Here is a 14,726-nt window from a genome sequence, read left to right on the forward strand (position 1 = left end):
TGCCCATACTAGGGAGAGCGGCTTTTACAATCGTTTGCCAGTCGGCAGGAGTTAGTGCCATGTCGGCAAGCCTGTCTAACTGCACCAAGGTAAAATTAGCATTGGTTCCGTATTTACGGACCGACTCGGCAAGTTCTTTAATCTGCACATATTCTACCGGAGCGTGGACACGCCCACCCTCGGCTCCTTCAAAGACCGGAAATGCCTGTTGTATTTTCCTTTGTTCCTCTCTGGGAATGAATGAGTCTGCGCATTGCCTCTCTGCGCATTGTCTCTCTGCGCAGGGCTGACGCACTACGCAGGGCGGGGGCTCCGCATAGGGCGGACCTTGAAGCCGACTGCCCGGAGGCTGAACAGCATGCTGGCCTTCGCCAGCCGCTTTTTGCTTTTTTCTTGACCGATTAGCTAGCACTTTATCTGGCTGATAATGAGCTGCTTCTTCCTCCCAGTCTGTTTCTTCAGAGGAGAATTCTTCATCTGCTTCAGAGCTACTAAGAGCTGGCTTCCTGAGCTCATCTAGTGACGAGTATCTCCTAGAGACCTCCGCTAATTGATCTTTTTTCTTTTCTTTTTTCTTTTCCTTCCTTCTAATCTCTCCCCAGGTATTCTTACCTGACCTAAACTTTTCCTTGGGTTCAAGACCCTTGGAAAGGCCTGTATACTTAGTTTGTGTACCATATTTTCTCTTTGCTCCTACTCTCTCTCCCCGCTTTACTTCTGATAGATTGTCCTGAATTTCATCCAGAATTTTTAGCCCTATCTTAATCACTTGATAACATGTGAAAAAGAACAAAAGGGCTCCTAACAGTAAAAAAAGTTCAAGGCCAAACATACCTTGTAAAGCTATTTTCCACTTTACTTCTGATAGACTGTCTTGAATTTCCTTAGAAAGTTCAAGACCAGACTTACCTTGTAAAGCTGTACTCACTGGTACCCCTGTTCCCCAGCTGAAGAGTTCTGAATTCATGCAGTTGAATCCTTCTCAACAGTCTGTGTTGTGGGAACACTTCATTACCACCGCTCCCCAGCTGAAGAGTTCTGAATTCACGCAGTTGAATCCTTCTCAACAGTCTGTTTTACGGGAACCTTCGTTACCATGACCCGCAGTTCTGGTTCCGGAATGAGGGATCTTCCTTGCGCCGGTGATGGTTAACTCCCGTCCCGAGTTTTCTTCTATTTTCTCGTCCCGGATTTCGGCACCAACTCTTACACGCGTTCTCACGACCGGCCAGGAAGAACACAACAAACCAGAATCTTCTGCGGCAAAACTTTATTGCTTACATCTTCAGGAGCAAGCGTGCAAACCCCAAGCCCCAAAAACGAAAGCCCCCAAAACGAAAGCGAAACCCCGTCCCTATTTAGGAGAGTTATCCTTCGCCTAGGACGTATCACTCCCTGATTGGCTGCAGCCCATGGCCGAGTTGTTGCCACGGGGAAGGCAGAGTACATGGGGTGGAGAAATACCCTTGGCACATGCGCAGATTATTTGTTTACCACTTAGAACACAGCTGTCAGCGCCATCTTGTGACGGCGAATGTGGGGGCAGCTCCCAACAGAGAAGATGTTGGGGAACTCCCTACCACCTTCCAGCAGCACTACACATCCTGCTTTTGAAATAGCCCAGGACACCATGTAAGAGGAGAGAAAGGCATCAGGTACATCCTGAAGACGGATATCATTAGCAAAATTATCACAATTGTTTCTGGGGATGACATTCCAGAATCTTCCATATTAAGTGTTCAAGCAGGACAGTGACAGGAGACTAAGCTGATGAAGCATCCTCAGGGCACAAACACCTAGAAGCAATGAACCATTTGAGAGTCACATTTGTAGCTTTCAAATACCTCAGAAAAATAGAACCACTTTTGTGTGGTGAACTAGATCCTATAGAAATAATTTGTGCACTTGCCTATACATCTACATTAGAATGCTTCCCAGACCTAAATTAAATATAATTGTGTAGCTATGTTCATTCTAGACCTAAAGCAGTGAGTCTCAGCTTCTGGCACAGATCTGGAAAGTCCCAAAGCCCAGGTGGAAATTCTGACTAATTACATAATTATCTGTTGAGTTGGAGTCCAGGTATCTGGACTTTTTAAATCTCAAGTGCTTCCAATGTGTATCTGAGTTTGAGAGCCAAAAGCACCATAGTACCATATGACCATATGCAGGGATAGCATTAGTTCTAGTCCATTCTACAACCTATAAAGGATGTGGGAAACAAACCAGCAATATCTCAGATCCCCAGCCATAAGTAATTATAGAAAAGGCAAATTATTTCTCTTATTATCTAAATTAATGGCTACCTTTTAAGAGAAACTGCAGCATATACATATATGTGTGTTTTGTGTGTGTGTGTGTGTATCCCTTTACTAAAGAAAATTCCAGAATTGTTAGCATAAATTTTTGAAGCTTGAACACTTAAATAAGACTCTGCACACCATCATAGCTCACATCTCTAATACAGCTAACAAATTTTGGTTGGAGCTAAATGGAATTACATATATTTAAGTGTTAATAGTGATTCTGTGCATAATAATCACAAACAATTATTTAAATACTGAGCTGTTCAAGTTGCTTCAACTCCAAGCTAAGGTATACCCTTTTCCCATGAATAAGCAAAAGTTCTGTGTTGTCCTACTTTAACTGTATTCAATTTGGAGTCTAATTATTAAAAACTAAAACTTAATTTCAAATACACAGTTGCTAACCCCACCCACAGCTTTACAAATGAATGACTCAAAAACGACTGTGAAACTCCTTCTCAGTTATGCCACTTCCACAGGTGCCTCAATAGCTTGAATTCCACGTGGATACACTGAAAGTCAGGATGGGAAGCAGGTATGCAGCACTGTTGTCATGGCAACATTACGAAACTTAGCTTCTTCTCCACTGTGAACCTGAAATCACCTTGTCGTTCTTTGTCCTTTCCCTCAAGGAGAAGGAGGAAAGGCCACACAGGCTCCAGTTCTCTGCTCACAGCATTGCCTATAGCAACACCATTACTGTAGGAATGATCATCCTTTGTCCAGCTCCGCCCAGCCAGCCTAGCTGACACGTACCAAAGTCAGGCTTTCTTCAGTAGCCACCGTCCCGGTTTGACTCATATTGCCTTGACTTTTGTCTTAGTTAATCGTTTTAATGCTGTGAGCAGACTTCATGACTAAGATACTTTTTAAAGGAACAACATTTAATTGGGTCTGGCTTACAGGTTCAGAGGTTCAGTCCATTATCATCAAGACAGGAGCATGGCAGTTTCCAGGCAGGCATGGTGCAGGAGGAGCTGAGAGTTCTACATCTTCATCTGAAGGCTGCTAGAAGACTGGCTTCTAGGCATCTAGACTAAGGATCTGAAAGCCCACACCCTCAGTGACACACCTACTCTAACAAGGCTACACCTCCAAATAATGACACTCCCTGGCCAAGTATATACAATCCATCACACCATCTATATCTGCAATGAGGCTTGGAAAGCAAGTGACCAACTTCTAACACGATGGAAGAAGCTCAGGAAGGGCTACACACCCAGATGTGGCTCTCCATGGTGATTCTGTCCCCTTCAGCCTGAACCTCTCTGACTTCCAATTTCTCTCCCATTTAAAAGAAGACTTTTTCTTATGGTTGCAAACAGGATTGCCTAAGGTAAGCACATCAAATATAGTGATTACGCAAGCTTACAATGCTCTCAGTCAGCCTTTCTGTGCTCGGCCTTTCAGTTTCCCATTGTCCTCGATGCTATAGATTTACCTTGCTCTTCCTCATGTCTACAATTTGCCTAGAAATGTAGAATAAAAGAACAAAAATGTCTAGCAGAAGGCCTTGGTGTTTGAGGCACAGGTAGAGGATCTATTGTTTAATTCTGCTAAACTGCTAAAGCAGGAAATATTTGAAAACAAACCTTTGCAAGTCCATTTCTAACAGGGATCTTGTGGAGGAGAGTGGGTTGAGGGAGCTGTAGTCTTCTTCTTGGTGGAAATGAGGGCTGGAACAGAACAAATGACATGGGGTGTTTCTCAGGGACCTTGTAAATGACACTATGTACTTCTTAAGCAAAGAGACCCATCTGTGCTCTTGACCCAGTAGCCCCAATCTTAGCACCACACACTTTATAAGTGAGGAGACCTGCCCTCCAGACACAGTAGCTCCGTTCTGAGGAAAGCAGATATATTCCTGTGCTTATAACTACATTAGATATGTAAGGGGCTGGTTAGAGACCAGCAATCAGAGCCTCATGGAACCCTGTGACCAAGTCAAAACCGTCCCAGCTTCCCTCTTCAGGAGGACTGAGAATTCCTCAGATGCACCCATCTTCATCTCACAAGCCCCACACCATTTCTTCCTATGAAACCTAGTTCTTTAGTGCAGCATGACTCCAGAACACTTCTGTTAACAGAACTCTCTTTGTAGCAACAATTATCAGAATACTAAGCTCCTGACTGTTACCAAACATTCAAGTAATTGCTTGTTATTGATTCCTGAACCTGTCAATGAAGCTTATCGTTAGTCTGTGTTTTTGAAGTATAAACAAACCCTTGGTGTTTGAAAGCTGTGGGGTGTTTGTTTTATTTGGGGCATATGGATGATTATTTGCTTGCTGTTCACTTTGCAGCACTAAGCCTCAAGCTATGGCCATGTACACACTAGTAAGCACTGTATTTTTGAACTATATCTCCAGTCCTTACTCTTCTATTTTAAACCTAGTATCATCGGTGGCCCAGGCTGGGCTGGACCTCGTGATCCTCCCACCCATTCTTCCAAGAAGCTAGGTATAACGGTGTGTTCTCTGGCTACAACAAGGGTCATTTTACTCATAATAAACACCTCATAAAGAAGAATACGAGCCCAAAATTGAGTACCCTGTTGATCTATGGGGAAAAAAAAGATAATACATGTATACAAAATGTCATCCTTGAAAATAGTGTTTTGATACATATTCAAGTATCTATTCTCACTAGAAGTGATTCTGCTATTTTGCTTTTGAAAAGTGCTATAAGTACCTCCCAAGCTTCGCATCTGATATTCACTGGAGATGAGACAGATATATAGAAAAGGGATGTGGTGGTCTGAATACATTTGGCTCATAGCAAGTGGTACCATTAGGGGATATGGCCCTGTTGGAGGAAGTGTGTCACTGTGGAGGTGAGCTTTGAAGCTCTGCCTAGTGCAGAAGAGTCTGTTGCTGCAGTCATATCAATATGTAGAGCTCTCAGGTCTAACACCAGGCCTGACTGGGTGCTGGATGTTGATAATGGACTGCACCTCAGTTCCTATAAGCCAGCCCCAATTAAATGTTGCCCTTTATAAAAGTTGCCTTGGTCATGGTGTCTTTTCACAGCAATGAAAATCCTAACTAAAACAAAGATTATCCCTATGCAGAAGTCAAGAGGGTCAGAGAATAATTTGCTTCCTTGGAAAGACTGATCTCAGAAGATGTTGTAACCTACAGAGCATGGGTAGGTGGCACACACCAGAAAGCAGCCATTGGTCTTGTTCAAGGTCTCAAACACAGGAGTACAGTGGTGGCCTTTTCCCACTGGTTGAAGTCATCCAGGGGCTTTGCAGGCCCTAAGAAATGTCAGCAGTCAAGGTTGCACTTCCCCAAATGATAGCCATGCCAGTTCCAAAGACAGGGCACCTTCAGAATGAGAGGCCAAGATTAGTTCTGCCAATTTGCAAGGAACTGGCAAAGTGAATGTTGGCATGGCTGCTGGAGAGCTCAGTGCCTCGGAAACAAAACAGCCATGCTTTTCTTTCTTTATAGTTGAGTAGATTCAGTTTCAAATTACAGCCATAACTTTCTTGTTTATTTGTGAGGAGCTGATACAAACTCACCCATGTTGGTAGTTGGTACTTCTTAAGAAAAGCAGAGAAACAAAAATAAATGACGCCCACATAAAGAGTTCTATGAAACCATGAATAACAAGCTGATACTTCAGACCTAAGAAACTTTTCAGACACACACAAACAGGCATACATACATAGATTTGTGCATATGTGTACATGTACACACATACACAAACATATACATACATACATATATACATACATACATACATACATACATACATACATTGCACATACTCATATACTTTCACAAAGACACACATATATACTTGTACACATACATGATGCTTCCTGGCTATGTCACTGATCCAGCTGGACCTAGTGTGTGAACTGACTTACTTGTTTTCTGACACTCATATTCACCAGAAATGTTGAAAATAACAGAAACTGCTCTACTCAGCCAAGAATGGGATCTTTTACATTGACCCATGAGTTTTTTTTTAAGTGTTCTCTATCCATTACTATTTGCACTCAATTTATTTTCATTTAATGTATCTTAAAAGTTTCTCCCACCATCTCATAAGCATTTGCTGATAACCTCTCAGAGGATCCCAGCCACTCCGAGAAATGAGACCTCAGGTGGTCTTCACCCTAAAGGCCACTTTCTTTCTGTTTTGGTTCAGATCAGTGTGTTGTCTCACTTCTTCTTCAGTCTCTTTGGCATCTTTTTAAATACTTACTTTATTTACATTATATGCATACACATGGGGGTGTGCAGGCAGCAGCAGAGGCCAGAGATGTAAGATCCCCCTGAAGCTGGAGTCACAGGTGATTTTTAGCTGTCCCTGTGGATGCTGGGAATCAAACTCAGACCTTCTGCAAGAGCGGTACACTGTTGATTTTGCGTCATCTCTCCAACCCTTCTTTGGTAGGTCATGAGATTCTCGCCCCATTTTCCTTAGGTTTGCTCATAGTACCACAGAGGAAGACAGTTGAAGGCCACACACATGCCTGACCCTTTTACTCTACAGATGTGGCTCTACTGCACTTTCACTGCACAGGTCACCTCTGCATGCTACATACACTGTGTCCTGCCCAGAGTCCTCAATTCTCAACCTTGCTCAACCCCTCCCCCCTTTTACAGCTGTAACCTTCCATGGTACCATTCATTCTTATCATCCTCACTCTATATTTAGAAACTAGCTGCCTAATTAATCTGCCTAAGCATCATCCTTCCTATAACTCCCTCCCTCCATCAACCTATCCCCTAACTACCATCCATCCTATAACACCTTCTCCCTATCAATCCATCCCTTAACCACTATCCATTCTATAACATCCCCCTTTATAATTCTACCCCTTTCTACCTTTCCTTCAGTTTCTCTCATATTTACTATAAAATCCTTGTGCTCAAAATTCCCCCAACCTTAACCCAGATATGATCATGCACAATTGCAATCCCAGTAATTGGAAGAATGAGGCAGGGGGATGGCAGGTTTTCAGCCATCCCTACTACACAGAGAAGGACTTGTCCTCAAAAAAGAAAATGAAACAAAATAGAATTCTCTAAATGCAGAACACTGAGAAGAAGAGATACAGGGCTAAGAAGACCATAAGGAAGTCAGCCATCGCCCAGGGTAGATTTTTGTGCTTTTAAACCTCTGATTTCAAAGCATAATTTATTTTTACTTTTGTTTTGTTTTGTTTTGTTTTAATTTAAATGAGTGAACCACTTTAACTTTCAAAGACCAGACTTAATCAGTCTGTTTAAGCAGTTCCAAAGCATAAGGAAGAAATTTATAAATATATTTAATTCAGCAATATACTTGACAAATTAGCTGACAGAAATCTCACCATCAGTGTCAGGCCATCTCCCTGCAGACCCTAGATAAGTGCAAGCAAACACAATGGAAATATACAAATCAGAAAACAGAAGCCATCTCTCATGGGACTATACACAAACCCTAGATAAGTGCAAACATGATAGAAATATACAAGTCAGGAAGCAGAATGCAGAGTCTGTAGAGTTTACAGTCAGTGTCATATTGGAGCACATGGATGGCACAAGGAAAATACTACTCATTGCTTCAATAATACCAAATGAAATGTTACGGAAAAATTAAGTTGCATTCCTACTGGAAAGCATTAACATTAATTTCCAAACCAAGCTTATGAGTGAAACTGAAAAATTCCTCTTAAATAGCACCGATAATGAGAAAAGACATTCTAAATTCTCATGGTTCACAAGGTACAAATGATGCTCCCCACCAAGGAATGCCATGTATCCATATAAGAAAGACATCATGCCATAACTTAAAGCACATTTGCCAGAGGAATGAAAATTTAAGTTGGTGGTCTGAAGTAAAAAGGCTAACCATGTGACTTCATCCATATTTCTATGTACTTGTTACAATAAGATAAAACTACACTTTCCTCTGCAGGGACTCTCTGCAGAAATACGGAGAAAATTCCAAGTGTGAAATCTGGAAATTGTTTATTCATTTTGCTTTAAAGTCATTGAAATAGACTGAATTTATCTGATTTTTGAAGTTTAAAAGTTCAGATGTTTAAACAAAAGTATGATTAAAACGTTCATGGCAGGATAGCAGTGTTTAGAAAGCAAATTTATAAAAATAATTATAGTTGTTTTATATAGATGAAAACTACAGAAATAATGAACTGCCTAAAAGGAACCATCATAATAATAAGACTGTGAAGAAATTTCCAAAAACATAGGCGGAATAGATACATACCCCTGAAAGAAATAAAAAATGTTAAGCTTCTGCAGAGGGAATAAGGATGACTAATTCGGGAAGATATTGGCTGAACTGGTTAGGAAATGTCAAAAGAATAAACTACTCTCAATGCCTGAGTTTGAGAAACAGCAAAATGTTACAGTTGAGTGCAGACAGGCTTCTAGAAACCAAGTCATGATCCTTAGAGTTGAATTGTGCTGCTAAAGAAAGAGACAGCAATAAAAATGCCCAAGGAGGCAGTCACTGAAAAGGAAAGTAGGAGAAAGAGGCCTTTAAGCAAACAGCATGAAGGCAGATTATTTAATTAAAGGTATTTGAAAAATAAACTGGTAGATAAAAAGCATACCTGGCTTCCACTTCCTTTATTACAACAGTATCCATTCCAGAACGATGAAACACTAAATAGCTGTGAAATAACTAACACTGTAAAATGTCTAGAACATAACTAAATACACAAAGCCAAGTTTATGCTAGTGAATATAATACAAACAACATCATTTTTACAGGGAAAAACGGTAAACAAAGCTAAGTGAAAAACAGTAAATGGACAATAGTATATATCATACATTAGACGTGGTGCTAGTTAGTTTTTGAAATTGAAAGTTTAATTGATTTTTTAGTTTACATACAAAATAATGCGTCTCATTATAACACTGTCACAAATGTATTTTTGAACATCATAGTCACAAACCATCCTCACCCCACACACACTCATGCTTTATCCTCTGCCTGGTCCCCTTCCAGCTCCCAAAATAGTCCCCTTTGATGGTTAATCTTCACTGGCAATTTAATGGGATTAGAATCTCCGTGGAAACAAATCTCTGGGCAGTCTGTGAGACATCATCTAAATTAGATTAATTGAAGTGAGAAAACTCATGCTAAATGTGAGCAATGCCTTTCCCTAAGCTGGAATAATGGACTGAATAAAAAGAGAAAAGTCAACTGAGCTAAGGATTCCTTTCCTGACAGTGGATGCAATATAACACCTTCTTCCTGAGAGTGGATACATTGAGAGCCCTGCTCCCTGACAGTGGATACAACGTAGCCCAATTCCCTTTAACTCCCGATACCATGCCCCCACCAGGATAGACAATATCTTGAAACTGTGAAACATTTTGTACCTCAGGGTCTTTCATAATAATAACAAGGCAAATAACTAATATATCTCCCCCTAATACCTTCTGTCTAGGATTGTTTTGGCTTCCTTTTCATCTTTATGATTTTTTTTCAGTTTCTGAGAAGAGTTTCATTTAATTTTCATAGTGATTATTTGCAATTTGTAGGTTACTTTTGATAATACTTTTGATCATGAACATGGGAATTCTTTCCAAATCTAGGTTTTCTTCAATACCAATCTTCAACATACATACATATACAAATACATACACATAGACATATGCATATACATATACATCATATGCAGGTACATATACATATACATGTACACGTACACGTACACATACACATAAATATACTGTTGTTATTTTCAAACTGCTGCTTGAGTAAAAGTGTTTTTCAGAATTAAGAGCTTTCTAGTGGAGTCTGGGTCTTTTACAAGTAGGGATAATCAAACTTTTTTTTTTTTTTTTTTTTTTTTTGAGACAGGGTTTCTCTGTATAGCCCTTGCTGTCCTGGAACTCACTCTGTAGACCAGGCTGGCCTCGAACTCAGAAATCCACCTGCCTCTGCCTCCCAAGTGCTGGGATTAAAGGCATGAGACACCACTTGCCCAGCACTTTTTTGTTTTTTATTAGATTCATTTCATTTCTTTCTCTTACCTTATTCCTCTAAGATTTCAAGCAGCAGACTGAACATAAATAGAAGCAGTGGGCACCTTTAGCTAATTCAAAATTTTAAGAAATGCTTCAGTGGTTAAAAGCATATACAACTCTTGTAGAAGACCCAAGTTCAATCCCACATCCCATCTGTCAGCTCATAACCATCTGTCATTCAAGCTCCAGGGGAATCCAAATCCTCTGGTCTCAGAAGGTACCCGCAGTTATTCATATACACATGTACACGTGTATACACACACACACCCCTAAAATTAAAATAAATCTTTGAAACCTATTTTACAGAAAATGATTTGGGTTTTTCCACATTTACAATTATCATTGACTATAGTCATTGTAGACATAGCCTGTGCTGTGTTGATATATGTTCCTTCTATTCCTGGCTTTTTTCATGGATGATTGTAATAGAATACTAAGTTTTAAGGTCTTTCATGTATCTATTAAGGTGATCATGTGATAATAGATCAGAGTCTATTTATATGGTATCACATTTATAGTTTCATATATATAGAACCATTCTTTCATCCATGGAATTAAGCAAAATTTGTTGTTAATGTAAATCCTTATATAATATTCTATCTGTTTTGCAAACATCTTATTGAAGATTTCTGTGTCTCTGCTATTCAATAAAATTGATCTATACTTTCTTTTATTGTAATATCCTTATCTGACTTGAGTATAGTGGTTATTCCTACTTCAAATGCTCAGTTCAGTGGTGTCCTTACCTTTCTGTTTTAGGAAAACGTTGGAGGGCTGGAACACAGTACAAGAATGGAGTAGTGTAAGGAGAATTCTGAATGCTTGTAAGAACATTTCAAGAAAATAAGACAAGGGTCTTGTGCCCTCAGTCTATTTTCAAAACCATGGAATTTCTCTTGAAATGTACTTTTATGCCCCTCCCAGGTGTAGTGGGTAGGGGTGAATTTAATTTAGATTATTCATTACACCAAGATATTAATATTTGTTTATATGCCTCCTTTAAAAAAAAAAACATGTTTTTGCCATGTATGGCTTGTTGATCTGTGGCTTGCCCAACATGTGTAGCCTGCATGCCACTATGTGTCTTACCCATGTACCTGTATACTTTATTCATGTGACTTCTCTTAACCCTCAGAGTAATAAATTGTCTGATGCTCTGAGTAATGTTCAATATTTCATGAGACTTTAGTCTGCCTCCTTTTTAGGCTCTATTTTCCCAGGTCCAACAACCAATTAGCGTGGTTAACATTTGAGGAACATTGGAAGTCCTAGGGGAATCTTCTTTAATAGCCAGGAAGAGTAAGTCTCCTCATCCCTGGGCTTCTGCTCTGAGACTGCCTTTACTATTAATTCAGTGTTGTTGCTTTCGTTCATATTTTTAACTGTTTAAGCTGCTTTTTATTTTCTGACTTAATTTTGGTATGCATTATGTATCTAAGGATTTATCTATTTCTTTTTTTTTTATTAGATATTTTCTATATTTACATTTCAAATGCTATCCCGAAAGGTTCCCTATACACTCCCCCGACCTTACTCCCCTACCCATCCACTCCCACTTCTTGGCCCTGGAGTTCCCCTATACTGGGACATATAATACCAAGTGGCCACTCTTCCCAGTGATGGCCGACTAGGCCATCTTCTGCTACATATGCAGCTAAAGACATGAGCTCTGGGGGTACTGGTTAGTTCATATTGTTGTTCCACCTATAGGGTTGCAGGCACCTTCAGCTCCTTGAGTGCTTTCTTTAGCTCCTCCATGGGGGGGGGGGGTCCTGTGTTCTATCCTATAGTTGACTGTGAGCATCCACTTCTGTATTTGCCAGGCACTGGCATAGCCTCATATGAGACAGCTATATCAGGGTCCTTTCTGCAAAATCTTTCTGGGATATGCAATACTGTCTGGGTTTGGTGACTGATTATGGGATGTATCCCCGGGTGGGGTAGTCTCTGGATAGTCCATCCTTTTGACTTAGCTCCAAACTTTGCCTCTGTAACTCCTTTCATGGGTGTTTTGTACCCTATTCTAAGTATTCTAAGTTTCTGGGCTAATATCCACTTAGTGAGTGCATATCTAATGACTTCTTTTGTGATTGGGTTACATCACTAAGGATGATATCCTCGAGATACATCCATTTGCCCAAGAATTTCATAAATTCATGGTTTTTAATAGCTGAGTGGTACTCCGTTGTGTAAATGTATCACATTTTTTTTTGTATCCATTCCTCTTTTGAGGGACATCTGAGTTCTTTCCAGCTTCTGGCTATTATAAATAAGACTGCTATGAACATAGTAGAGCATGTGTTCTTATTACCAGTTAGAACATCTTCTGGGTATATGCCCAGGCTGGATCTTCTGGTAGGAATATGTCCAATTCTCTGAGGAACCTCCAGACTGACTTCCAGAGTGGTTGTACAAGCTTGCAATCCCACCAGCAGTGGAGGAGTGTTCCTCTTTCTCCACATTCTCTCCAGCATCTGCTGTCACCTGAATTTTTGATCTTAGCCATTCTGACTGGTGTGAGGTGGAATCTCAAGGTTGTTTTGATTTGCATTTCCCTGCTGATTAAGGATGTTGAACATTTTTTTCAGTTGCTTCTCAGCGATTCCGTATTCCTCAGATGAGAATTCTTTGTTTAGGTCAGTACCCCATTTTTTAAATGGGGTTATTTCAATTTCTGGAGTCCAGCTTCTTGAGATCTTTGTATATGTTGCATATTAGTCCCCTATCAGATTTAGGACTGGTAAAAATCCTTTCCCAATCTGTTGGTGGCCTTTTTGCTTATCAACAGTGTCTTTTGCCTTACAGAAGCTTTGCAATTTTATGAGATCTCATTTGTCAATTCCTAATTATAGCACAAGTCATTGCTGTTCTGTTTAGGAATTTTCCCCCTGTGCCCACATCTTCGAGGCTTTTCCCCACTTTCTCCTCTATAACTTTCAGTGTCTCTGGTTTTATGTGGAGTTCCTTGATTCACTTAGACTTGAGCTTTGTACAAGTAGATAAGAATGGATCAATTCCCATTCTTCTACATGATAACTGCCAGTTGTGCCTGCACCATTTGTTGAAAATGCTGTCTATTTTCCACTGGATGGTTTTAGTTCCCTTGTCAAATTTCAAGTAACCATAGGTGTGTGGATTCATTTCTGAGTCTTCAATTCTATTCCATTGATCTACCTGTCTGTCACTCTACCAGTACCATGCAGGTTATCACAATTTCTCTGTAGTACACCTTGAGGTCAGCGGTAGTGATTCCACCAGAGGTTCTCTTATTGTTGAGAATTTGGCTACCCTAGCTTTTTATTATTCCAGATGAATTTGCAAATTGCACTTTCTAACTCAGTGTATAATTGAGCTGGAATTTTGATGGGGATTGCTTTGAATCTGTAGATTGCTTTCGGCAGGATAGCCATTTTGACTATATTAATCCTGCCAATCCATGAGCATGGAGGAGCTTTCCATCTTCTGAGATCTTCAATTTCTTTCTTCAGAGACTTGAACTTCTCATCATAGAGATCTTTCACTTCCTTAGTTAGAGTCAGACCAAGGTATTTTATATTATTTGTGACTATTGTGAAAGGTGTTGTTTCCCTAACTTCTTTCTTAGCCCGGTTATCCTTTGTGTAGAGATATTTTATATCCAGCTACTGCAATGAAGCTGTTTACCAGGTTTAGGAGTTCTCTGGTGGAATTTTTGGGATCAGTTATATATACTATCATATCATCTGCAAATAGTGATATTTTAACTTCTTCCTTTCCAATTTGTATCCCCTTGATCTCCTTTTGTCGCCGAATTGCTCTGGCTAGGACTTCAAGTACTATATTGAATAGGTAGGGAAAGAGTGGGCAGCCATGTCTAGTCCCTGATTTTAGTGGGATTGCTTTGAGTTTCTCTCCATTTAGTTTGATGTTAGCTACTGGTTTGCTGTATATTGCTTTTATTATGTTTACGTATGGGCCTTGAATTCTTGATCTTTCAAAAATTTTTATCATGAAGGGATGTTGGATTTTGTCAAATGCTTTCTCAGCATCTACTGAGATGATCATGTGGTTTTTGTCTTTGAGTTTGTTTATATAGTAAATTACATTGATGAATTTCTGTATATTAAACCATCCCTTCATTCCTGGGATAAAGTCTACTTGGTCATGTTGGATGATAATTTTGATGAGTTCCTACATTTGGTTTGGAGGATTTTATTGAGTATTTTTGCATCAATATTCATAAGGGAAATTGATCTGAATTTCTCTTTCTTTGTTGGATCTTTGTGTGGTTTAGGTATCAGAGTAATTGTGGCTTCATAGAATGAATTGGGTAGAGTATCTTCCATTTCTATTTTGTGAAATAGATTGAGGAGAGTTGGAATTAGGTCTTCTTTAAAGGTCTGCTAGAACTCTGCACTAAACCCATCTGGTCCTG

At 39.8% G+C, this 14,726-nt stretch overlaps 1 long non-coding RNA gene across 1 annotated transcript in view; it reads right to left on the bottom strand.

Annotated features, from left to right (window-relative positions):
• Positions 1-1,473: 1,473 nt before the first annotated feature.
• Positions 1,474-14,726, bottom strand: part of Gm32269 — a 34,263-nt gene continuing 21,010 nt past the window's right edge. The window contains exons 3-4 of the long non-coding RNA XR_003951200.1: positions 3,899-3,982; positions 1,474-1,796 (exon numbers count right to left, since the gene is read on the bottom strand). This is a non-coding gene — a long non-coding RNA (predicted gene, 32269). The remainder of the gene's footprint in view (positions 1,797-3,898; positions 3,983-14,726) is intronic.

Source organism: Mus musculus, chromosome 14 (genome assembly GCF_000001635.26).
Source record: "Mus musculus strain C57BL/6J chromosome 14, GRCm38.p6 C57BL/6J".
NCBI lineage: Eukaryota > Metazoa > Chordata > Mammalia > Rodentia > Muridae > Mus > Mus musculus.